The sequence below is a fragment of the Pelodiscus sinensis genome, chromosome 26, assembly GCF_049634645.1.
Source record: "Pelodiscus sinensis isolate JC-2024 chromosome 26, ASM4963464v1, whole genome shotgun sequence".
Taxonomy (NCBI): Eukaryota; Metazoa; Chordata; order Testudines; family Trionychidae; genus Pelodiscus; species Pelodiscus sinensis.
This window is the reverse complement of record NC_134736.1, coordinates 20,740,977-20,764,781: the sequence shown is the minus strand read 5'-3', so window position 1 is coordinate 20,764,781 and position 23,805 is coordinate 20,740,977. Positions and strand designations below refer to the sequence as shown.

The following is a 23,805-nucleotide window of genomic DNA, read 5'->3' as shown; positions in this document are numbered from 1 at the left end:
GGTGAGCAAAAAGGCAAATTTTATGTGTCCCCGATGGTCTAGTGGTTAGGATCAAGCACTCTCACTGCTGTGGTTTGGGTTCGCTTCCCGGTCAGAGAGACCAGCCTGCAGTTCCATGTGACAACTGCATTGTTGCTTTTCTCACCTCAGTGTCACATGTGGCACCAGCAGAGACCCAAGAGGTGACTTCAGGCTCCTTCCCACCTCTCTCGCACTGCTAAGACAACACTTGCCATTTTGAGACGGGGCAGAGCTGGGTCACTCAAACTGCCCCTCCCCTCTCCCATGTGGGCAGCCCTGCAGGAAGCTCTGTGGCGCACACAGCACTAGCCCAGCACAGGCAGGTCTGCACAAGATCCATTGGTTCAGTTTGGGTGTTGAAGGGTACAACACAGAACTGGCTCCAGCCCCCACTCTATGGGGAGCCATAGAGCTAGAAGAGATCTTAGAAGGTCATCAGGTCCAGTCCCCTGATCCAGGCAGGACCAATCCCAACTAAATCAACCCAGCCAGGGCCTTGTCAAAGGGAGACTTAAACTCCTCTAGGGGTGGAGACTCCACTACTTCCCTAGGGAACCCATCCCAGTGCTTCCCCACCCTCCTAGGGAAATAGTTTTTCCTAATATCCAACCTGGACTTCTTCCACCACAAGTTGAGCCCATTGCTCCTTGTTCTGCCATCTGTCACTACTGAGAACAGCCTCTCTCCATCCTCTTTGGAACCTTCCTTCAGGAAGTTGAAGGCTGCTCTCAAATCCCACCAGGCCTGGGCCCCTCGGAGAGGCAACGATTCCCCACTGGCCAGGGCAGAGCCTCCCTCTGACACAGTCATGGAGCCTTCTCCCCCTGGTCCTGCCTCCCCCTTCACTCAGCTCTCACTGCTCGGTGCTGCCAGGGAGGGGCCTCACTGCGAGAGCCTCCTGGGCAGGTTCCTGCCACAGAGACACGTCCCAGAGCAGGACGGATGCTCAGACCGACACTGAGTGTTGCTCAGCGCTGGGGTGAGACAGGGAAGGACAAAAGGGTCTAACGGTGCCTGCAGCCTTTCAGAACAGCCCCCGGCCCCACCCCCAAGTACCAGCCCTTCCCTCTGCCCTTGCTGGGCTCCACTGGGCACTGCCTGGACTCAGGCCTCAGCCTAAGGGCTCTGGAGAAGATACATCTTAAGCAAACATGGTAACCACTACCCCACAGAAACATGCATAAACTTGCACAAATATTCTTGTTACCAATTCTTTGGCCAAGGCCTTGGGGGAAGAGGCAGAGCAAGAGCAGGGAACAAGGCCCCCCCCCCCCGTACTTCTCTAGACCTTTGCTCCCAACAGTGGGAGAGCGGGGCGGGGGGGAGGCGGGGGCTGTGTGCCTGAGGAGGAGTGACCCACATCATATCCCCAACATTTTATGGATGGACCTTTGGTCCTTTGGATCAACTCCTATCCCACTCTAGAGCAGGGCAGCCTTCGGTGGTAGGGCTGAGCCATGGGGCGTTGGGCAAGGGGCAGAGGCTGCATGAGGCACCATGGCCCACGTCTCTCTTGGAAAGGCACAGAAAGGATTTGACTGGGGACAGGGAGAGTGGCTCAGGCGTTATGTAGCTTGTGGCCTTGGTTGGGGTGTGGCCAAAACTCAGCCCTCGCTGTGAGCAGGATTTGAACCTGCACAAGGAAACCCTATTGGATTTTAAATCCAACACATTAACCACTCGTCCATCACAGCTGTAACTGCAATAATGCCCTAGGGCCATGGTAAATAATCCCAGTGCCCAGGCATGACGGCACCTGCCCCACAGAATTCACACGGCAAACCTGAGCACAGAGGGAGCTTGGGGGCTCCTTGCTGGGCCATGGGATGAAGCATCAAACTAGCCCCCTCCTGTGGGGCTGTGAGTGTTGCTGTCCCTGCTGTACAGACAGGGCCATGGGGGCAGGGAGAGATTCACTGAATGGGCCAAGGTCACCCAGTGAGTTAGAGCCCAGCTCTGCCCCCAGCTCCCTGCCCCACCCACCGATGTGCTGACTCCCTCGCTGCCAGGGGCTGTTTGCATTGGCCTCTTTTGTTTTCTTTTCAGCTGTGAGACATTGGGACAGTTGGCCAGGGCGTCCCGCAGTTGCCATCTCCCTCTGTGCAGGTGCTGTCCAGAGCCCCGACTAGCAAACGCTGACACTGCTGTTAGGTCCAGACCAGAGGGGAGTGTTTAAGGGTTATTTCAGAAGAAGGGTTTCCTCCCAAAATAACTGCATCTAAACAGTGTTAATTATTTCAAAATAAAGTATTGCGAAATAGCGCCCGGATGTAATTATGCAAATGTAGCGCAGAATATTTAAATCCCGGTTTCATTTACAATTTTGAATGTCTCCATTTGCATCCCTCTCCTGAAGGAGACTGCAAGTGTCAACATGTCCTGGGTGTTGCAACCTCCCAGCACGCACCTGATGTTCCCTCCCCGCTGTCTGAAGATGTTTGGGAGTCCTCCTGCGTCTGGGGACTGGCTCCAGGGTGAAGGTCACAAAGCTTCTGGAATTCTCCTCCTAGTCCTGGCGCTGCAGGTCATCAGCATTGTCATCCTGAAGCTGCGGCCGCTGCTGCCCAGGTGTCTCCATCCCAGACTCCACAACTATCCCTGGAGACAGGGGCTCCCCACACCCCGGGATTCGGTCCAGTTCCTCACAGTATGCACAGTGCTGCGGTGCTTCCCTAGAGCGGGACCTGCCCTCATGGGCCCTCACATACCCCTCCCACAATTCGTTGACCTTGGGTCTGACTTGGTCTAGGATGCAGGAGGGGGGAGGTGGCCTTTCTCTGCAAGGCCATCAGCCATTGGGCCATATGTTAGATAATTTCATGGAGGTTAGGTCCATAAAAGCTATTAGCCAGGGGATAAAATGGTGTCCCTGGCCTCTGTTTGTCAGAGGCTGGAGACGGATGGCAGGAGACAAATCGCTTGATCATTGTCTTCGGTCCACCCCCTCCGAGGCACCTGGTGCTGGCCACTGTTGGCAGACAGGACACTGGGCTAGATGGACCTTTGATCTGACCCAGTACGGCCGTTCTGATGTTCATATGTTCACAAATGTCCACATTCCTCCACCTGGACTGTTGGGCCCGCAGAGACTGCCCCTCGGATCACAGCTCCAAGATGCGGATGCAGAGGCTGCTGTGACTGGCAAGGCAGGGCTCTGACTGCAATTGCTGGGACAGGAGAGCCAGCACCACACACCCTTGTGATTCCCTGGGGGTGTCCGTGCTCAGAGAGCCTGAGGGTGCAACCTCTACAGCTCCTGCAGCCATGGAGAGTGAGAGTCTGTGGGCATCAGGTGCTTCTCACTTGTGGTTTCCTTCTTCCCAACACTCCTCCCCAATCAGCCTTTTCCTGAACCCGCAGTTCAATGGGTGGCCAGAGGAGGCCTCTTCTGTGTCCCAGAAGGACATAGGAAAATGTGAGCACAGGCTGCAATAAGGCACCCCTGGGAATTGAACCCAGGATCTTCTGTTTATGAAAGAAGCACTTTAGCCAGCTGAGCCATGGTGCCCTTCTCAGCCTCCTGGGTGAAACTGCTTTATGGTCCCAGATAACACCTTTGACTCCCAAAGTGCAGCAATTTCCTTCCAGCCCTGGCAGTGTCTGCGGCTGAGCGGCACAAAGGAAGATACAAGATCGCTGGGGGGGTCTTTGCCGGATGAACGTGCCTGAGGAAAGACGCCGGAAGCGCAACAGACACACAAAAGGGGACGAGGGACAGTTTGAGTCACACACACGGCAGGTGGAGCAGCTCAGCCAGGGACCTTATCCACTCACGGAGCTTCACAGCTTCTCCACCCCCCAAACCCCACCAGGCAAACTGCCCCATGGGCCTCGCCCGCACCATGCTCAGGGCCTGGGGATTGTCTGTCAGTTTGCCAGACCAAATAACTAGCCCCTCACTGCTCTGGAGTCTCTGCCTCTCATGGGCCTTCTCATCCTCAGGCTCCTCTTTGTCTCCAGACAGACCCTGCTACAGCCACCTCCCTCTGTCTGTCACTCCTGGGCCTTCTAGAGCAAAATGTGCCCCTTCATTCGGACACCTGGGCTTTTAGCAACCAGATCTGCACCTAACACCAGCACTTGCTAGTGAGGGGTCTGAACAGTTTCTGTAGAGAAGGAGACAGCAACTGGTGATCATCCTTGCCAACTACTTCAGAGAGCAGAGGAACTCTTTGTCAGTGAAAGGAAACTGTCACCCCAGCTGGGACTTGAACCCACAATACCTGACTCAGGAGGCCAGTGCCTTGCCCATTAGGCCCATGCAGCACACAGAAAAAATTGCCAGGGAAAGAAATTCACCCTTCTAAATGGCCCTTCTTCAACTTTTAGCTCCTGATTAAGCCCCTGTGAAGAAGCCAGATACACAGGAAGGGCTGATCACACCCCTCTGAAAATCAGCTTTCCATGGGTATCAGTAGCTGGCTCCGAGTCATGGGCCCTGACGTCTCGTCTCCCTCCCGAAACCAGGGAAGTGTCTCCCACGGCTACAGCCTCCTGAGGCTCTATGGCCCTGTCTGTACAGCAGGGACAGCAACACTCACAGGCCCCAATATGTCCCCCTTGAGCAGCCTCTGATGTTCCCTGCTTGAACCCCAAAACCAGCCCTGAGTGACGGGGGCTGAGGGGGAGCAGCTCACACATGCCAAGGGGCTGGCCAGGGGCAGGACATGAGCCCTGGGAGGCAGCAGTGACATCACAAGGGTCTTGTGCAGCACCTCAGCTCATTGGTTGGGAGGCAGTGACCTCACAGAGGGACCATGGCAACAGCCAGGTGGGACAGGCTGCAGGGCTGGGGCATCTCTGAGACCCCCATGGCCTGGCTGCCTGGAATCTCCCTTGTGAGGTTTCCCCTGAGTCTCAGTCCTGGCTGAAGCCTGGCTACAGAGAGAAGAGGCCAATGCAAACAGTCCCATGGCAGCGAGGGAGTCAGTACCTGGGTGGGTGGAGCAGGGAGCTGGGGGCAGAGTTCAGCTCTAACTCACTAGGGGTGCATCCCATAGCTCAAAATAATCAATGCGCCTATTTTGAAATAGCTTATTTTGTAATTTGGGCTGGCTACACAGCACTTACTTCGAAATAAATCACAAGTGGCCCTTTCCGAAAGACGCCTTGGGCATCTGCAGGAACCTTGTGGGCTCTGGAACAATGTGCGTGTGGCAGGAGAGCTTCCTTTTTGTCCCAGCAGGGGAATTAGCTCAAGTGGTAGAGCGCTTGCTTAGCATGCAAGAGGCAGTGGGATTGATGCCCACATTCTCCAAGTGCAGCTCACTTCTTATCTCTTACTTTAAGGGTCAGGGGCTCAGTGGCCCCCTCCCTCTTCCTACCTGCTCTCCCAAAAGAGACAGATTTGGCTCCTCCTTTTTTTCCCCCCAGCAATTGCCATGCTGCAAAGTGGAGATTTCAGACTCAATTAGCCAGCAGGCTCTGTGGTGCAATGGAAAGCATGTTGGACTTCTTGGCTGTGGTCGGTAACATGAGCCCAGCAAGATATTCAAAGGCTGTGGGTTCAAGTCCCACCAGAGTCACTTTAGCTGCTTTCTCATTTCCAGGGCACCTTTTACAGACCAGGCAATCCTTAGGGTGACACAGGGGTGGGCTTGAGTCCAGGCAGTTCCCAGCAGACCCCAGTGAGTGGGGTTCTTGGGGCTGGGCTGGTTCTTGGGGCTGGGCTGAGGGTGGTTCTGAAAGGCTGCAGGTGCCTTTAGACCATTTTGTCCCTCCCTGTCTCCTACTAGTGCTGAGCAACACTCAGGCTGTGTCTACACTGCACTGCTCTTCTGGAAAAACCTACGCAAATTTCAAAACCCAATTTGTGCAGCTTTTTCTTCTGCTTTTTTTGGAAGAAGCTTTTCTGACATTTGGCCTGTTACACTGGGCAAGTCACACAAGGGAGGCAGCAGGCAGAGCCAGCGCAATACACCAGCCTTCCAGGGCAGGGGAGGCCAAGCCAAAAGCCTCCAGTAGCTGCCTGGCCTGATTCATCTCCCTTCCGCAGGCTGGCAGCAAGGGGCATTCTCAGCTGATGTCACTCCTCTGTCACGTGGGTGTTGGGCTCATGAACAGGCTAGTAAGCAGCAGTTGCACTTACCTGGGCATCCAGGGGAGCAGCAATAAGAGCAGAGCTTGTCTTTGAACCAGGGACCTTTTGCATGTTAGGCAACAGCGAAAATCACTGCACCACAGAAACACACTTTGGCAAAACTTGTCTGACTGTTCTGTTACTCAGTCCTTCTAACACCCTGCTCTGCGGGGGAGGGGAATGCACCTTGTGAACACTCTACCTCTGGTTCTCAGGGAAGCCACTAACCCGAGCTGCCAGCTCCTCATTTCCTCACCAGCCCCTTGAGATTTGGAGCTCAAAGCTGGAGCTGCTGTGGCAGGAGGTGAAGCTACAGAAGCTGACGGGGGAAAATCAGCAGGCCAAAGGTTATTTTTTCTCCTCCCTAGGCTGATGTGGAGAAGAAAATCCTCTTCCCTTCTCCTCAGAAGATGGAACTTGCAGCTTGTTTTCTCTCTGGTTCTACTAAAGCTGGACCCCAGGGCTAGACTTTTTCTTTCTAAAACCCTGGTGAAAACTGAGAGTGAGTTAAAGAAGGGCATCACCCAGCATGAGGCTTGAACCCATAATGCTGAAATTAAGAGTCTTATGCTCTACCAACTGAGCTAACCAGGCTAGTGCAATAGCTTTCCTAATATGCCATCATAGGGTAGCAGGAACAAGAGTTCTCAAGTGCCTGACTCAAGGCTCTTTCTTGCCCCTAATGGGGGGTTCTGGTCTGTGGGGAGGTTTGAGCACAAATCCCCCTCCTGACACACCCACTTCTTTCCTCACAAGGAACGGCCCCATTTCCATCTCTCCAGCGACAGGAGAAGGGGACGGTTTCAGGATTTCTTTTACCGCTGCAGCATGGGGAGATGGAGGGAATTCAAACTCCTTTGCAAGCTTTGTTCTTCTGGCACCAAGTGTGACAGGAGGGTGACATGCCATGCTGACCGCCAGCAACCATGACCAAACCTCTGAGAAGGAAAATGTATTTTGTTAAAAGGAACAATGTGAAGTGTGAATGCAACTGACTGAACGTGACCTTGCGTTGTGTGTGAGAGATAGTGAACCTACTAAAACCAGCCTGATCTAGCTTTTCTGCTGCAAGGATGAGACTAACACCCATGTAACTAAGTTTATCTCTGCATATTGAGATAAAAGTAGCTTTAAGCATTAAGCCAATTGTAACGCTGTCACTAGCTTATGTGATGTCTATTCTATTTTGTGTGCAACCATGAATGTATATAAGGTTACCATGGACATTTGATTTTGGAACGAGGAGTCCTGTGGCACCTTATAGACTAACTGAAGTGTAGGAGCATAAGCTTTCGTGGGCAAAGACCCACTTCGTCAGATGCATGTGCTCCTACACTTCAGTTAGTCTATAAGGTGCCACAGGACTCCTCGTCGCTTTTGCAGATTCAGACTAACATGGCTACCCCTCTGATACTTGATTTTGGAAGTCTTTCTTTTGAAACTTCCCACAGCTCTTAATGAAAGTGTTTCTCTCCTTCCAACCCTGAGTCTGGATTTCTGTGACACCTCAAACCAGCTGGACTAGCCAGCCCACGTCACAGTGAGTCACTAGTGGCGCTGTCAGAGAAGAGCCATTGGCAGCTCCAGTCATCCCGGCAACTGCCGGAGGTGCCTTTCTGAAAGGGCCATTTGTGGGCTTAGTCTTGGCAGGCTGGCTAGCTCAGTTGGTTAGAGCATGGTGCTAATAATGCCAAGGTCATGGGTTCAAGCCCCATGCTGGCCACTGAGATGTTTGCTGTGGTGTTTGTCCTCACCCACCCTTTAGCTGCCTGCTATGGAAAGGGAAGCAGAGACACACAAGAAGCTGAGACCTTTGCAGGAAGCAGAGCAGAGAGCTCATAGGAGGAGGCTCCAGCCTGCACAGCCCCAGTGGCTAAAAGGGCCTTGGCCTGGCCTGCTTTCCCTAATGGCAGGGAAAACCCTTCTCTTCCCTCCATTGCCCCAGTGGGGTGACGTGATTCCCAAATTCCTGCTGCTGCAGTGGCTGGCCCAAGGCTCCCTGCAGGGGGCAGGTTCCTCCAGCCCAAGCCACAGAGGGAGGCTCCATATGTCCAGGTGGCCTGGGGCATGTGCCCGGCCCACAACACTGCTGCCAACCACCTGGTCACCTGCGTCAGCAGCCCTATGTGGCCGTGTTCTTGTGCAAGAAGCCACCAGTGCAGACAGAGCCTTCGTGTGCAGAGCCGTTCCGCTGCTTATTGTCACGGGGGTTTCTTGTGCATGAAGGAGCAGTGTGATAGTCCACGCTTAGCCTCATTGGCATATTGCTTGCTCAAGAACCCGTCAGTGTAAACATGGCCCCTGTGCTTTCTGTCTAAGCTTAAAAAATTTTGTGCAAAGCAGGAAGATTCTAGAGCCTTCCTCGGCAAGTGAGTCTGAATCCTGCACCACGACCTCAGTGGGACCCGCTGGTGAAATACTGGCTTGCTGCAAATCCTTGGTAATGCCAGGGTTTGGCTTCCTTGGCTATGTCTGCACCGCACATTGTTGTGCAATAAGATACGCAAATGAAGTGTGAGGATGAATATTGCCACACCTCATTTGCATACCTAATGAGCCATCATTTTTGCAGCAGAGACTTTTGTGCAAGAAGAAGCTGTCTACACTGCTCCTTCTTGCACAAAAAAACCCTCTTGTGCAGAGCTGTTCCGCCACTTATTTTCAGGCATCCTCGTGCCAGTTGGCAGAAAAATCCAGTTCTGACCCGTCTCTGAGTGGCCGGTGCCTGAGGGGATCCAACATGGATCCCTAGGTTATGTCCGAGTCAGAACTACAACAATGGCTGCCCGTCACAGGGAGCCATAGCCTGTAATACCTCTAAGGCTGGTATAGTGGGCTCTGTCTGTGAGGTGGAGTGTTTTCCATATAAGGGCATGTAAATTAATAATCTTCCCCTGCTCGCTCCACCCATTGCAGTGAAAGATCAGCCAATGGGCTGACTTTTGCTCAGGCCTGCTACTCCACCCACTGCAGCAAAAACCAACCTATGGGGTGATAAGTTCACAGGCAATAAAACAGGCAGGCAGCCCCTCTCTCACTGGGGATTCGCATCGAGTGAACGCCTGGCCTGATCACCCAGACGCCTTGCACCCCCCGCTCTCGAGTCTTACTGAGCGTACTCCGAGTTGGTCGACCCGAGTGGAGACAGTTTATGAGCGTGTGACCGGTACTTGTGTTCCTGCTGTCTCCAGAACTGGTATAACCCACCCCCCTCCCGCCATCATCCCTATCCTAATTGGTTTTTTAGTTGTCCTTATTGATTGTCAAGTGACAGTGGCTAAAAAGTTACTAAGTTAGTTTATAAATAGTTGTGGTTTAGGTTTTTTACTGTTTCCTTGTATAAAGTTGTGTAAATAATCAGCCCTATGGACAATACCAGTGTTAATTCAACTGTTCCTAACCCCTGGGCAGTTATTGGGAATTATTGTGATTTAGAAAAGCCTCAGGGAATTGTTTTGTGTTGTCTGGCAATCTGTTTAATTTTTGTTCTGATGATTGTCTGGCGTCATCAAAATAAAATCAGTTTGTGCTTTTTGAAACCCCCAGTTACGGTCTCATCCTTTCCGGCATCCCTTCGAACCTCGTGTATTACGGGGACTGACAGGTTACAGGTCACAAGCACCATTTAGTGGCCCCAGTTACTGACCTAAACACCATCATAACACGACGTCTATTTCTACACTGCAGCCTTCTTGTATAAGAACTGTTTTGCGTAAGTGTTCTTGTGCAAAAGGTCTTGCACAAGAACATGTCCACACAGCCAAGTGCTTTGCACAAGAGATGTGCTTTTGTGCAAGAGCGTCCATGGCAGTGTGGTTGCTCTCTTGTGCAAGAAAACTCTGATGGGCATTTTAGCCATACGGGTTTATTGCACAAGAAATTCATGTTCCCTGTCTACACTGCCCTCTTGTGGAAGAGCTCTTGTGCAAGAGGGCTTATTCCTCGTGGGGAGAGGAATAACTCTTCTGGAAGAAGCATTGTTTTCCAATGATGTAGTGCAAATTTACTTATGCAAGAACACTCGTGCTGTGCTCTGCACGTTTTTGTGCAAGAACATTGAGCAAAAACCCTGCCATGTAGATGTAGCCTACAGGTTTGTATTCATTCAAAGAGTTCACATAGAAAGGAAGTGTCTCTATTAAATAGACACTCTTGCAGGGGGCACTTGGATTTGAACCAAGGACCATGTGATCTGCAGTCAAACACTCTGCCACTGAGCTACACCCCCATATGAAAAAAAGTGTCTGCAGCCAGTATTGAGAAGTGGGTGGGGAACAGGAGGCTTTTGTGTCACACACATCTCAGGGGGGACGGACCCTCACTGACCCCAGATTGTGACTGGTCCTAACATAGAGTTTGTCCAGAAAGCATCAGAACTGGGGCAGGACAGAGGTTCTGTCCACACGGAAAAGTTCTTTTGGAACAATGGCCGTTATTCCAGAATAACAAGGCAAGAGTCTAGACAGCAATTCCGTTATTTTGAAGTAACTCTGAAATAACGGACGGCTAATTCCAACTTCTGTAGACCTCACTGTACGCAGAAAAATGCCTATTCTGAAATAGCTATTTCAAAATGAGGCGCGTGTACATGCTCCACTTCTGCTATTTCAAAATATCTCCTTCCCAGGGCCATTCTAAGTTATTCCCCCTGGGGCTCTAAATCAAGGTAGCACGTCTACATTAGGGAAGCCTCCTCAGACTCATTTTGAGGTTTCCCTGCAGTGTAGACGTGCTATTTTGAAATAACTGTTCCAGAAGAGCTTATTCCAAAATAAACGTGCCGTGTAGACGTAGCCAGAGAGATGAAGCAGCCGGAGGGAAGCCAGGAGAGCAGAGGCCAGACTGAGACCTGAGTGCCCCAGGTGTCTACCCCAGGCCTTCTGTCTAGGTCCCAGGTGTAAGGGGCAGCACTAATGACTCTGAATCCTCCAATCTGAGTTTAAATCTCAGTGGGACGGGCTGGGGTGGTTGCTGGAAGGTCCTTGTGCTCCAGGCTTTTTGGCTTCCTTGCCCTGAGGTTCACTAAGGGGGGTTTTGCTTGTCTGAGGCCCATTAGAGCTTCGTGAGCAGACTTGTGGTCAGGTGCCTGAGGCCCATCTCACCCCTGAGCTCAGCCCATGCTGGAGGCAGCCAGAGAGTGTGAGCAGAATGGGGGCGGGGGAGTTGTATATTTTGGGAAGGGTCCTGGCTCCCAGCCACACACCTTGGAACAAAGACCAACGGTTCCTGCACAAAGTGCATTGTGGGAATAAGAGTTGGGGCAGCAGGAAAGGGGCCAACCCCTGAGCACCAGCGAGCAGGTGGGAGAAGATGGGAGTGAATCCTCCTACCTCTCATGTGCAAAGGGAGCACTAGCCCACGTGCAACTCATCTCTAGTGCTCTGGCCTCCAGCAGCTTTGTGCCCCACTAGGGTGGGTTATTTCAGAGACCAGAGAGGAAGAGGGAGGGGTCTCTGGATGTGCAGAGCCCCCTGGCTCTGCCTGTGAAAAGAAAGAACAAGGGCTCAGCAGAAACTTCAATTCCACTTTGTGCATCTTGACTTTTTCAATCTAAGGACTTTGAAGAAGCACTGCAAATATCTGCTCCAGTGGTACAATGGGTCAGTGCACAGTACTTATAAGGCAGTACTTGTAGGAGACATGCTGAGGTTGTGAGTTCAAACCTCACCTGGAGCACTCACTTTGAGTCCCTGCTGGTTCATCCCCTTGCAGTGGTTCCCAAACTTTTCAGCATCACTCCCCCCCTTTTTGATTTTTGAAAACCCTCACGCCCCCCCCTCCCCAAAAATAGAAGCAAAACTTGTTTTAGCAAAAAAGAAAAAAAATTGATGGGGGGAGGGCTGGGTCACCTCTTCCCCCTCCCCTGGAATTTCTTCACACCCCCTCTCCCTCCCGGCCTGTGCTGGCCCCAGAGCTCAGGCCCTGGGAGTCTGATCAGCAAGTGAGACTCGCCCGTCAGTCCAAGCTGCTTTCTTCCCGGCAACGTAGGAAGGGGCCACTGCAGGTGCACAACCCCCTGGCCTGCTGTGTCTGTGGAAAGGGGGGAAGAGGACACACACCTCTCACTGGGGACAGGGCGCATGGATCCCACTCGTTCCTGCAGAAAATGAAACAGGCTGAGCATTTTGCAGAGAACAGGCCAGAGCCCTTCTCCTGTCCCTGGAGAGATGGAAATGGGGCCGTTCCTTGTGGGGAAAGAAGTGGGTGTGTCGGGAGGGGGGTTTGAGCTCAAACCTCTCCACAGAGCAGAACCCCACATTAGGGGCAAGAAAGAGCCTTGAGTCAGGCAGTGAACACTTTGCTCTTGTTATGCTGTGATGGGATATTAGGAAACTTTTTGCACACAGCCTGGCTAGCTCAGCTGGTAGAGCATGAGACTCTTAATCTCAGGGTCATGGGTTCAAGCCCCATGCTGGGCCATGCCAGTTCTCTAACTCACATTCTCAGTCTGTGAGCAATTGGCTCTCAGTTTTCACCAGGGTTTTAGAAAGAAAAAGTCTAGTCCTGGGGCCCAGCTTTAGGAGAATCAACTGCAATTTCCATCTTCTGAGGAGAAGGGAAGAGGATTTTCTTCTCCTCAGTTCTAGCCACATCAGCCCAGGGAGGAGAAAAAATAACCCTCCGCCCGCTGATTGTCCCCCGTCAGCTTCTGTAGTTTCACCTCCTGCCACAGCAGCTCCAGCTTTGAGCTCCAAATCTCAAGGGGCTGGTGAGGAAATGAGGAGCTGGCAGCTCGGGTTAGTGGCTTCCCTGAGAACAAGAGGTGGAGTGTTCACAAGGTGCATTCCCCTCCCCCGTAGAGCAGGGTGTTGGAAAGAGCCAGGAACAGAACAGTCAGACAAGTTTCACCCCCTTGAAGCGTGTTTCTGTGGTGTAGTGTAGCAAAAAATCCCCTGGTTCAAAGCCAGGCAGAAACACAGAGTCATCTCTTATTGCTGCTCCCCTGGGTACCCGGGTAAGTGCAGCTCCTCCTGCCTGGGATAAGCCCAACTCACATGCAACAGAGGGGGGTGACATCAGCTGAGAATGCCCCTTGGTGGCAGCCTGGGGAAGCCAGAGGGGTCAGGCCAGGCACCTGATGGACACTTCTGTCTCAGCCTCCCCTGCCCTCGGAAGCTGGTGTATGGGACCAGCTCCTCCTGCTGCTTCCCTTGTGTGACTTGCCCAAGGAGGAAGTGAGGCAGGAATGGGGCAGAGGAGGGAGGCCAAGCTGAGGGGGGCAGGACAAAAGCTCAACATCTCGGTGGGACTCAGTAGGGTGAGCAGAGACCCCCTCCCCCTTGTTCTGCCAAATCCTGGGTGTGGGGCTGGCTGTGGGGAGGCAGAGGCCTGTGCCTGTCTCAGGGCATCCCAGGGAGGCTCCTTGCAACCCAGGAGAAGAAGGGGGCTCTGGGTGGAAGGAAAACAAGCAAAGCTGGTCCCAGTGGGACTGGGCCAGGGCTCCAGTTTGGCCCAGCTGAGTCACAGGTGTCTTGTGTAGGTCCCATGGTGTAAGAGGCAGCACTAAGGACTCTGAGTGAACCCTCTGTCTACGCTGCACCTAAACTTGAAATAAGATGTTACATCAGGGCTCTGTCTACACTACAGAGACAACGCTTTAGTCCAGAGAACACAGCTGCCAAATTTTTTTTGGAAGAGCAGACGTGCGTTTTGGTGCCTCTGTGAACCTCGTTTTATGAAGAAGGGATGTTACAAAAAAAGGTCTTTTTCCCTTATTTGGCCCAGTGTAAACAGGCCAAATGTTGGAAAAACTTCTTCCAGAAAAATCTATGCAAACTAGGGTTCACAATTTACCTAGCTTTTTCAGAAGAACAGTGTGTGTAGACATAGCTTGAGTGATGCACAGCACAGATAGGAGACATGGAGGGGCAAAAGGGTCTGTGGGCACCTGCAGCCTTTCAGAGCAGCCCTTGCCTCCCCCCTCGCTGGGGTCTCCTGGGAACTGTCTGGACTAAAGCCCATCCTGGTGTCAGCCTAAGGATTTCCTGTTCTGTAAAAGCTGCTCTGGAAAGGAGGAAGCAGCTAAAGTGACTCTGGTGGGATTTGATCACACAACCTTTGAATGACTGACCCAAGTTATAGAACACACCAAAGCTTAGAAGTCCAACACGCTTTCCATTGCGCCACAGAGCCTCATGGAGCATTGGCTTTGCTGTCTCTAATATCTGCTTTGCAGCATGGCAATTGCTGGCGGAAAAGAAAGGGGAGCCAGGTCTGTCTCTTTTGGGAGAGCAGGTAGGAAGAGGGAGGGGCCACTGAGCCCCCTGACAGTGAAAACAATTGGGCTATGTCTACGCTGGCAGGTTCTTGCACCAGAAATATGCAAATGAGGCTAAGCGTAGCGGCATTGCACAAGAGGGGTTTTCTTGTGCAAAAAGGGGCTGTGTAGATGCTCCTTCTGGCACAAGAGCCTCTTCCACAACAATGGTGGCTCATTAGATATGCAAATGAGGCTCGCCCACTCCCTTGGCCACTTGCCACTGCTCCTACCGGCCGCCTGCCAGCCACTCCCTCCAGCCACCCCATCCATGCTGCTGTGGGTGCCAGTGTCTCACCACACTGTGAAATCAGACCAGAGACAGACACTGTCAGTAAACACTCATATCGGAAACGCTCCTGTGAATGCTGGGCCCACCAGAGCCGTGTGCCACTGCCATCTGCCTGCTCCCTGGACATCTTCCCATTGCAGAGCGCGCGCCGAGCCAGACTGTGACTAGACAGCCCCTCTCTGGGCACCCAGGGGCTACGTCTACACTGCAGGCTTCTTGCTCAAGAATGGCCGTTCTTGCGCAAAAACTTGAGAAGCATCTACACTGCACGCGCGTTCTTGAGCAACTAAATTTACGGCAAAACTTGGGAAAGGGGGCTTCTTGGGCAAGAGTTAGTCCTCTCCCCATGAGGAATAAACCCTCTTGTGCAAGAGCTCTTGCACAAGAAGATAGTATGAATGGGAAACAGGGTTTTTTTGTGCAAGAAATCCCTATGGCTAAAATGGCCATCAGAAATTTCTTTCACAAGAGAGTGTGCACACTGCCACGGACATTCTTGCGCAAAAGCACATGGCAGTGTGGACGTGCTCTTGCACAAGACATTTTGCGCAAGAACTCTTGCACAAAACAGTTCTTGGGTAAGAAGCCTGCAGGGTAGATTTAGCCAGGGGGTGTTTGGGGTTTTTTACCAGCACTGAGCTTTGTACAACAGCCCAGGGAACATTGTGAAAAGCCAAAACCTTCCCGCCCTGGGTGTCCCTGGCCAGCCTGCGAGTGGCACAAAGGTTCCTGGCAATGCTGGCTTTGAGTAATTAGTAACTAATTCTAACAGCTCAGATGAGGTGGCCGAGTGGTTAAGGCGATGGACTGCTAATCCGTTGTGCTCTGCATACATGGGTTCGAATCCCATCCTCATCAGGTGTTTACAGCCCTTCCTCTTGCTTCTCCAAGATCTCTCTTCAGTTCAGTACCAGCCCCTCCCACTGCAGCCTGGGGAAAGGGGAAATCTCCAGAGACACTCCCAGCTGGGACCCTTCTGCCCTCAAGGGGAAACCTCACAAAGGAGATTCCAGGCAGCCAGGCCATGAGGGTCTCTGAGAGGCCCCAGCCCTGCAGCCTGTCCCACCTGGCTGTTGCCATGGACCCTCTGTGAGGTCACTGCCTCCCAGCCAATGAGCTGAGGTCCTCCCCTGCCCAGCCCCTTGGCATGTGTCAGCTGCTCCCCCTCTTCCTCTGTCACTCAGGGCTGGTTCTGGGGCTCACGCAGGGAACATCTGAGGCTGCTCAGGGGGCCACATGCCCCCAAAGACACCTTTAAAATGTCAGGGCAAGCCAGGATCTATCCCGTCCCTTCCCCAAGACCCCACCCCTTTGCTGAGCCCCTGCCCTCCCCAAACCTTTCCATGGGCTCTTGGTTACTAATGGACACTCGCCACTAATGACATAATCACACCCCAGCCATTTTGCTAGGGCTGCACGTGGGGAGAAAAGTTTAATTTAAATCGTTAAAAGATTAAGCGTTTGAACTGTCTCATGTTAGTTGATCAAATTTCATTTTAAATAAAGGAAAACATTACAGCCAGCACAAAAGGGTTCGGTGCCACACCCCTAGAGACTCTAAAACAAAGACAACACGTGAGAAGAACCCAGCTTTCTTCTTTTTGCTGTGACATGGATGGATCTAGCTCAGGTTTCACTCAGGGGGTCTGTCTGCATGTGAAGTACCTGTGATAGCACCTGTGCGCCTCTGCCCCTCATCAGCAATGCCATCTACTTGGGGGAGAAGTTGCCGTGAGACTTGCAGAAGGGACAACCTGGACAAATTAAGGCTGCTCAGGCACCCTTTGATAGCTCAACTGGCAGAGCGGAGGGCTGTAGTGTGTGTTTGGCAAGTGATCCTTAGGTTGCTGGTTCAACTCTGACTTGAAGGAGTCATTCTTTTCCCTCCGGCATGGCCTTAGCAGAAAGCAACCAAGGTGTTTACCTTGGGTCCATGTCTTCAGAACCCTGCACTTCAATTGAGAAAAGGATTGTGGGGAGGAGCTGCCAATCACATTTCTTGGGCTGCGCAGGTTCTGTCCACACACAAAAGTTCTTTGGGAACAATGGCCGTTATTCCACAACAACACTGCAAGAGTCTACACAGCAATTCCGTTATTTTGAAATAATTCTGAAGTAACAGACGGCTTATTCCAACTTCTGCAAACCTCATTCTACGAAGAATAACACCTGTTCCCAATTAGCTATTTCAAAATAAGGCCTGTGCAGATGCGCCACTGCTGCTAGTTTGAACTAGCCTCTCCCCAGGGCCATTCTGAGTTATTTTTCCCAGGGCTCTAAATCGAGGTAGCTCGTGTACACTGAGGAGCCTGCCACAGACTATTCTGAGGTTTCCCTGCAGTGTAGACGTGCTAGTTCGAAATAAGCTATTTTGGAATCACTATTCCAGACCAGCTTATTACAAAATCAATGTGCCGTGTAGTCATAGCCAGAGGGATGAAGCAGCAGGAGGGAAGCCAGGAGTGCAGAGGCCAGCTGGAAAACTGAATATCCCAGGTCCCCACATCCACTGAGCCATATTGGTCCCATGGTGTAAGGGGAAGCACTCAGGACTTTGAATCCTGCAAGCTACGTTCAAATCTCCATGGGACCTCCTGGGTTGGGCTGACTGTTGTGAGGTTTTTCACACTGCACACCTATGGTCTCTGCTGTGGGCTTTTTGCACAAGACTGGACGTTCTTGTGCAAAAACTAGCGGAGTGTTTACCCTGCATGTGCATTCTTGCACAAGAAAATGTACAGTAAACCATTGGAAAAGAGGGCTTCTTGTGCAAGAATTATTCCTCTCCCCATAACGAATAAGCTCTCTTGAACAAGAAGGCAGTGTGCACAGGCAAGAGGGATTTTTTGCGCCAGAAACCCCTATGGCTAAAATAGCCATTAGAGCTTTCTTGCACAAGAGAGTGTCCATGCATGCTCTTTATAAGGAGATACATCACCTCATAGAGCTGGAAGGAGCCTTGAGAGGTCAGCTAGTCCTGTCCCTGTGCTCATAGAAGCTCCAAGAACCATCCTTGACAGATTTGCCCCAGATCCCTAAATGGTTATCTCAAGGATTGAACTCATAACCCTGGGCTTAGCAAACTAACATTCAAACAACTGAGCTATCCTGCCCTCTTGTACCAAAACACACAGCAGTGTGGATGTGCTCTTGCACAAGAACTCTTGCCCAAAACAGTTCTTGGGCAAGAACCCTGCAGTGTAGATGGAGCCTAAAGTTTTTCATATTTTTTGTTTTAAAAATATTTCAAACAATTGTTCAATGTGCCCCATGCCTGGAATTGTGCTGCAGCCGCCTCCCTTGCTACGGTCGCTGGCTCCATGTGCACTGGCCTTCTGTCTGGGTGCTGCCAGGGGAGTGAGAGGTGGTGGGTACCAATGGTAACAGGTAACTGACACACACAAAAAATGACAAAAAGACAGAAATTCCCTCTTCCAAATGCACATTCCTCAATTTTAGGTGCCAGGTTCAAGCCCTTGGAAGGAGCCAGAAACACAGGAAGAGCTGATCACGCCCCTCTGAAAATCAGCTCTCAGAAGGCACCTCCAGCTGTCCCCAGAGTGTGGGTCATCCCACACTAGCCATGGGTGAAACTCAACACCTTGACATCTTGTCTCCCTCCCATAGCCAGGGGCTTGTTCCCACAGCCCCAGCCTCGGCAGGGTGCAGCACTGGCGCTCACTGCTCGTGGGGAAGGGAGCAGGTCCCACAGGATCTGGGGCTGGCGGGGAATGGGCAGTTGTCACTGAAGGGGAAGGATAAAATGCAGCCACATTGCTGAGGGCAGGGAGAGCGGCTGGTGCTGGGCTGGCGGCACCGTGGGACGTCCCTGGGGGAGCTCTGCAATGTGACCCTGGCTCCCAAGGCAGCAAGTGCAGAATCCCCCTTGGCGAGTGTGAGAGGCTCCGACCGGCCTGGTCTGAATCCAGCTGAAGGGCTCAAGTGCCCCACTGCTGGAGTGTCAGAGCCCCTGTCAACCGGCCCTGTGTTTGTTCCCTCCCCCACCAGGCAGAGCAGGGCCCATGCTCCCAGCAGGGAGTTACAGGCACGTCTCTCACAGCCAGAGCACTGGGACAATGATGGAGCAGGACTCACTGGCCAGTGTGTGGTACCCAGCGACTTACAGTGGAGTGAGAGCCCTGCCTGGCCAGTGCCAGTAGCCTCTGGACGCACTCCAGGCTTCTGGTTTCCTTCTCCCAATCAGCCTTTTCCTGAACCAGCAGTTCCATGGGTGGCCAGGGGAGGCCTCTTCTGTGTCCCAGAAGGGGATAGGAAGATAGGAAAATATGATCAAAGTCCACAGCAAGGCACCACTGGGAGTTGAACCCAGGATTTCCTGTTTATTAGGCAGGTGTTTTAGCCAGGTAAGCCATGGTGCCCTCTGCAGGCCAGCACCTAAAACTGTTCTATTCTATGGTCCCAGACAACACCTTTGACTCCCAAAGTGCAGCCATTCCCCATTTCCCTCCCGCCCTGGTGGTGTCTGGCTCCCTGGGCACAGAAGGCTACAGCTCAGTGGGCAGAGGCTCTGACATGCACATCTCCTCCAGCTACTGGGACTGTAGAGTTGGCCTTGAGATTTAGCATTGCTGGGGGAGGGAGAAGTGCAGCAAACACTGAGGGGCTGTGTCTCCAGCTGCTTTTCCAGAATAACTTGCCAGCTGTCTACACTGGCCGGTTGCTTTTCTGGAAAAGCAATGACGATCTACTGTAAAATTGTCAGTGTTTTTCCGGAAAAACTATGCTGCTCCCGTTCGGGCAAAAGTCCTTTTCCGGAAAAACTGTTCTGGAAAAGGGCCAGTGTAGACACCACAGTAGTCTTTTCCGCAAAAAAACCCCGATCGCGAAAATGACAATCAGGGCTTTTTTCCGGAAAAGCGTCCGTGGCCAATGTAGACACGCTTTTCCGGAAAAAGTGCTTTTCCGGAAAAGCATCCTGCCAATGTAAACGTGCTTTTTCCAGAAATCCTTATAATGGAAAACTGTTCCATTTTAAGCATTTCCGGAAAAGGGTGCCAGTGTAGACGTAGCCTGATCGTCTGGATTGTAAACCCCTGGGTCTCAGGTTTTGGGTTGGAGACCCCAGGTGGGGGCCCGGCCTCCTTTGGGTTGGTCCCTTCCTGAGGGCACAGAATTAAGAGAGAATTCCTTTGCCCTGTAGCAATCTGAGTTGGCCAAAGAGCAAGTAACACATTTTTTGTTCACATACAAGTACAGGAGACGCTTCTCCCACAGTAGTGATGGCCAAGCGGTTAAGGAATTGGACTAAAAATCCAAAAGGGTTTCCCTGTTCAGGCTCTAATCGTGCTCACAGTGAGGCCTGTGTTTTGGTCACACCCCTAACAAGGGCAACAAGCTTGGCTGCCAGCTGTTTGCACATCTGGATCCAGAAATATCCCGAGCCTTGTTTCTGCCAGCCAGTTTCTTTTCAGCTCACTGCAAACTGCCTCCCAGCTGTGGGTGAGGCTGAGTGTGTGTGAAACCAGCTGCGCTTTGGATGATTTTGTTAATTGTTTAAAAAGCCTCAGGCACCTCTTCTGCCTGTGGAGGTGTCTGTAATAGACGCCTAGTGTGACATCACCCTGGGGTTTTACCCCTTTAACCCAGAGACTCCTGACAAGTCTGTCTCCTGTGACCCTCTCCACCTCAGGCCAAGTGTTGGCATGTTTCAGACTAAGGAAACTTCTCCCTTTTTCTTGCCAATCCTTCCCGAGCAAGCTGTACCCTTCTGTGCCAATATTCCAGTCGTGTATTATCCTACCGAGTCCCTGTGATACCAACTTCTTCCTGCTTATTACCCATAGTCCTGTGTGTCTGTACCAGCATCTAAGACACAGATTAGATTTTGCTTCCCAGTGGTCCCACGTCCCTCCTTTATCTCTGCTGTTACATTTCTGCCCCATCTCCCAGGTGTCCATGTTGTTCACTTACCTGTGGGCTTTGGTCACCTGCCCCCATCAAACCTAGTTTAAAGCCTCCTCACTAGGGGTACGTCTAGACTACCGGGTTTTGTCGATGGAAGTTTTGTCGACAGATACTGTCGACAAAACTTTTGTCGACATAGAGCATCCAGACACATTGAGTTCTGCCGACAAAGCAAGCTGCTTTGTCGACAGAACCTCGTAGTCTGGACGCAACCCTACAGGCAATAACACCTTCTGTCGACAAAACTCTGTCGACAGAAGGTGTTATGCCTCGTAAAATGAGGTTTACCAGCGTCGACAAAACTGCTGAGTTCTGTCGACGTTATGTTGACAGAACTCAGCGGTAGTGTAGACGCTGGTATAGTTTTGTCGACAAAAGTCCACTTTTGTCGACAAAACTCGGTAGTCTAGACACACCCTAGGTTAGCCAGTCTGCACCCAAATACTCTTCCCTTCCTCAACAGGTGAACCCCGTCCCTGCTGAGCAGCCCTTCCTGCAACAGCATCCCATGGGCAAGGAAGCCAAAGCCCCCTGCCCACGGAGCTGTAGCTTTCTGTGCCCAGGGGGCCAGACACTGCCAGGGCGGGAAGGCTGGAGGGAAATGGCTGTATGTTGGGAGTCAAAGGTGTTGTCTGGAACCTTAAAGTAGAACAATTTTACCCCAGTGTGTGAAGGAGATGCCAGGCTTAGCTGGCTAAAGCACTTGCCTTATAAACAAGAGATCCTGAGTCCAACTCTCAGTGGTGCCTTATTGTAGCTTCTTCCACTTCTTGTGAGCTCCCTGCAAATTACCTCACAACGGTCAGTGAGGGTGAGTGGGGATAAACCCAGCTGTGCTGTAGAGCGGCTGTTAGGTGTGGAAATTGATGGGCTCATTTGGCCTCCCTGAGCAATTCACACATGTAAGAAAACTGCAGTTGAAGGTGTTTGCATGGGAGTCAGGATGGCCAAGTGGTCTAAGGTGCCAGACGCAAGGGTCTGTTTTTTCCTCAGTGGTGTGTTCTGGTGTCTGAATGGAGATGTGGGTTCAAATCCCTCTCCTGACATGTCTTCTTCTTGATAGCTAGAGAAGTGACCTCATTTCCCTGTCTCCCCAGATGTTGCAGGAGCACTTGCTCAGCATTTCTCTGAGACTGCATCTACACAGCAGCGTTCCTTGGGAATAACGGCCATTACACTGCAATAACAATGGGAGCGTCTACACAGCAATTCCATTATTCCGACGTCTGTAACGCTCCATCCAGACCAGTGGTCTGAGGAGCCAGGAGGTTTCCAGGCTGCAGACAGACAAACCCACAGGCACAAACGAAGTGAAATCCCAGCCACTTTCTGCTCAGCCCAGCGGGGTCTCTGTGTGGCCCCCAGACCTTTTGTTTGCCAATGCCTAGGTGCAGAGGCCCAGATTCAGCAGCACTCACAGGCCCCACAGGAGGAGGCTGGTTTGATGCTTCACTCCACGGCCCAGCAATGAGCCCCCAGACTCGCCCTGTGCTTTGAGAGCCCGGTTTGCTGTGTGAATTCTGTGGGGCAGGTTATGTCAGGCCTGGGCACAAGCAGGGTTCAGAACCAACCCACAAGTAAGTCCCCGCTCAAGAGGATTGAGCAGTGTCCTTTGCCAGCAATGTAAGTCCAGCCATATAAGTGTCCCATTCACATGCCCAAACTTTCTCCATACCCCACTCACAGTGGCTGCCCTTGCTCAGGGCAGATAAGAGCTCACAGGTGGTTTTCAGAGCTCACCTCCCACTCTTGGGGGGGTGGGGATAGGAGGCATCTCACCCACTCTGTTGGCCACTTGCTACTGCTCCTACCAGCCGCCCGCCAGCCGCTCCCTCCAGCCACCCCATCCATGCCGCTGTGGGTGCCAGTGTCTCACCACACTGTGAAATCAGACCAGAGACAGACACTGTCAGTAAAAGCTTCTCTTGGAAACGCCCCTCCAGATGCTGGGCCTCCCTCCCCAGCCCACCAGAGCCGTGTGCTGCTGTCATACGCCTGCTCCATGGACATCTTCCCATTGCAGAGAGCACTCCGAACCAGACTGTGACTAGCCAGCCTGTCTCTGGGCACCCAGGGGCTACATCTACACTGCAGGCTTCTTACGCAAAACTTGAGGAGCATCTATAATGCACGTGCATTTTTGTGCAAGTAAATTTATGGCAAAATGTAGGAAAGGAGGGCTTCTTGCGCAAGAGTTATTCCTCTCCCCATGAGGAATAAGCCCTCTTGTGCAAGAGCTCTTGTACAAGAAGGCAGTATGGATGGGCAACAGGGGTTTCTTGCAAGAGAGAGCGTTCACACTGCCATGGACGTTCTTGCACAAAAGCACATGGCAGTGTGGACGCGCTGTTGCACCTAACAGTTCTTGCGCAAAAAGCCTGCAGTGTAGATGTAGCCAGGAGGTGTTTGGGTTTGTTACCAGCACTGAGCATTGTACAACAGCCCAGGGAACACTGTGAAAAGCCAAAACCTTCCAGCCCTGGGTATCCCTGGCCAGCCAGAAAGAAAGGGAATTTCGGTTTCTGTATCATTACTCATGTGCCCCAGTGGCCTAATGGACAAGGCATTGGCTTCCGAAACCAGGGATTGTGGGTTCAAATCCCATCTGGGGTAACACTTGTGATGTTTCCTAGTGGAGTCTCTTTGGTTTCCTCTTTACCATGTTAGCTGTGCGGGTCCCCTGGAATTGCCATTTTCCCCCAGACAGGACCCCTCAGGAGCAGACAGTGACGCTGCTGTTAGGCGCAGACAGGAGGAGAGTGTTTGTTAAAAGCTGAGCTGTGCATAGTGAGGTCACTTGCAGAGATGCAGGCGCTGGTGTCTGTGTATGCGCCTTGGCACCTGTTACCCATCGGTACCCACCACCTCTCACTCCCCTGCCAGCACCCAGACAGAAGGCCAGTGCACATGGAGCCAGCGACCGTAGCGAGGGAGGCGGCTGCAGCACAATTCCAGGCCTGGGGCACATTGAACAACTCTTTGAAATATTTTTAAAACAAAAAATATGAAAAACTTTAGGCTCCATCTACACTGCAGGCTTCTTGCCCAAGAACTGTTTTGTGCAAGAGCACATCCACACGGCCATGTGCTTTGGCACAACAGGGAGGGAGAGCTGAGTGGTTTGAGTATTAACTTGCTAAACCCAGGATTCTGAATTCAATCCTTGAGGGGGACATTTAGAGAGCTGGGGCAAATCTGTCAGGAAGGGTTCGTGTCCTTGCTATGAGGGTA

General features: G+C 52.1%; 7 non-coding genes across 7 annotated transcripts; 5 read left to right on the top strand and 2 right to left on the bottom strand.

Annotated features, from left to right (window-relative positions):
* Positions 1-1,633: 1,633 nt before the first annotated feature.
* On the bottom strand, positions 1,634-1,715 carry TRNAL-UAA (transfer RNA leucine (anticodon UAA)). Its single transcript has one exon. It is a non-coding gene; the product is annotated as a tRNA-Leu (tRNA).
* Positions 1,716-5,441: 3,726 nt separating this feature from the next.
* Positions 5,442-5,546, top strand: TRNAR-UCU (transfer RNA arginine (anticodon UCU)). The gene is made up of 2 exons: positions 5,442-5,478; positions 5,511-5,546. It is a non-coding gene; the product is annotated as a tRNA-Arg (tRNA).
* Positions 5,547-7,749: 2,203 nt separating this feature from the next.
* Positions 7,750-7,823, top strand: TRNAI-AAU (transfer RNA isoleucine (anticodon AAU)). Its single transcript has one exon. It is a non-coding gene; the product is annotated as a tRNA-Ile (tRNA).
* A 2,433-nt stretch (positions 7,824-10,256) lies between these two features.
* TRNAC-GCA (transfer RNA cysteine (anticodon GCA)) lies at positions 10,257-10,328 on the bottom strand. Its single transcript has one exon. It is a non-coding gene; the product is annotated as a tRNA-Cys (tRNA).
* A 1,354-nt stretch (positions 10,329-11,682) lies between these two features.
* Positions 11,683-11,776, top strand: TRNAI-UAU (transfer RNA isoleucine (anticodon UAU)). Its single transcript has 2 exons — positions 11,683-11,720; positions 11,741-11,776. It is a non-coding gene; the product is annotated as a tRNA-Ile (tRNA).
* A 670-nt stretch (positions 11,777-12,446) lies between these two features.
* Positions 12,447-12,519, top strand: TRNAK-CUU (transfer RNA lysine (anticodon CUU)). Its single transcript has one exon. It is a non-coding gene; the product is annotated as a tRNA-Lys (tRNA).
* A 2,906-nt stretch (positions 12,520-15,425) lies between these two features.
* On the top strand, positions 15,426-15,507 carry TRNAS-GCU (transfer RNA serine (anticodon GCU)). Its single transcript has one exon. It is a non-coding gene; the product is annotated as a tRNA-Ser (tRNA).
* The last annotated feature ends 8,298 nt before the right edge of the window (positions 15,508-23,805 follow it).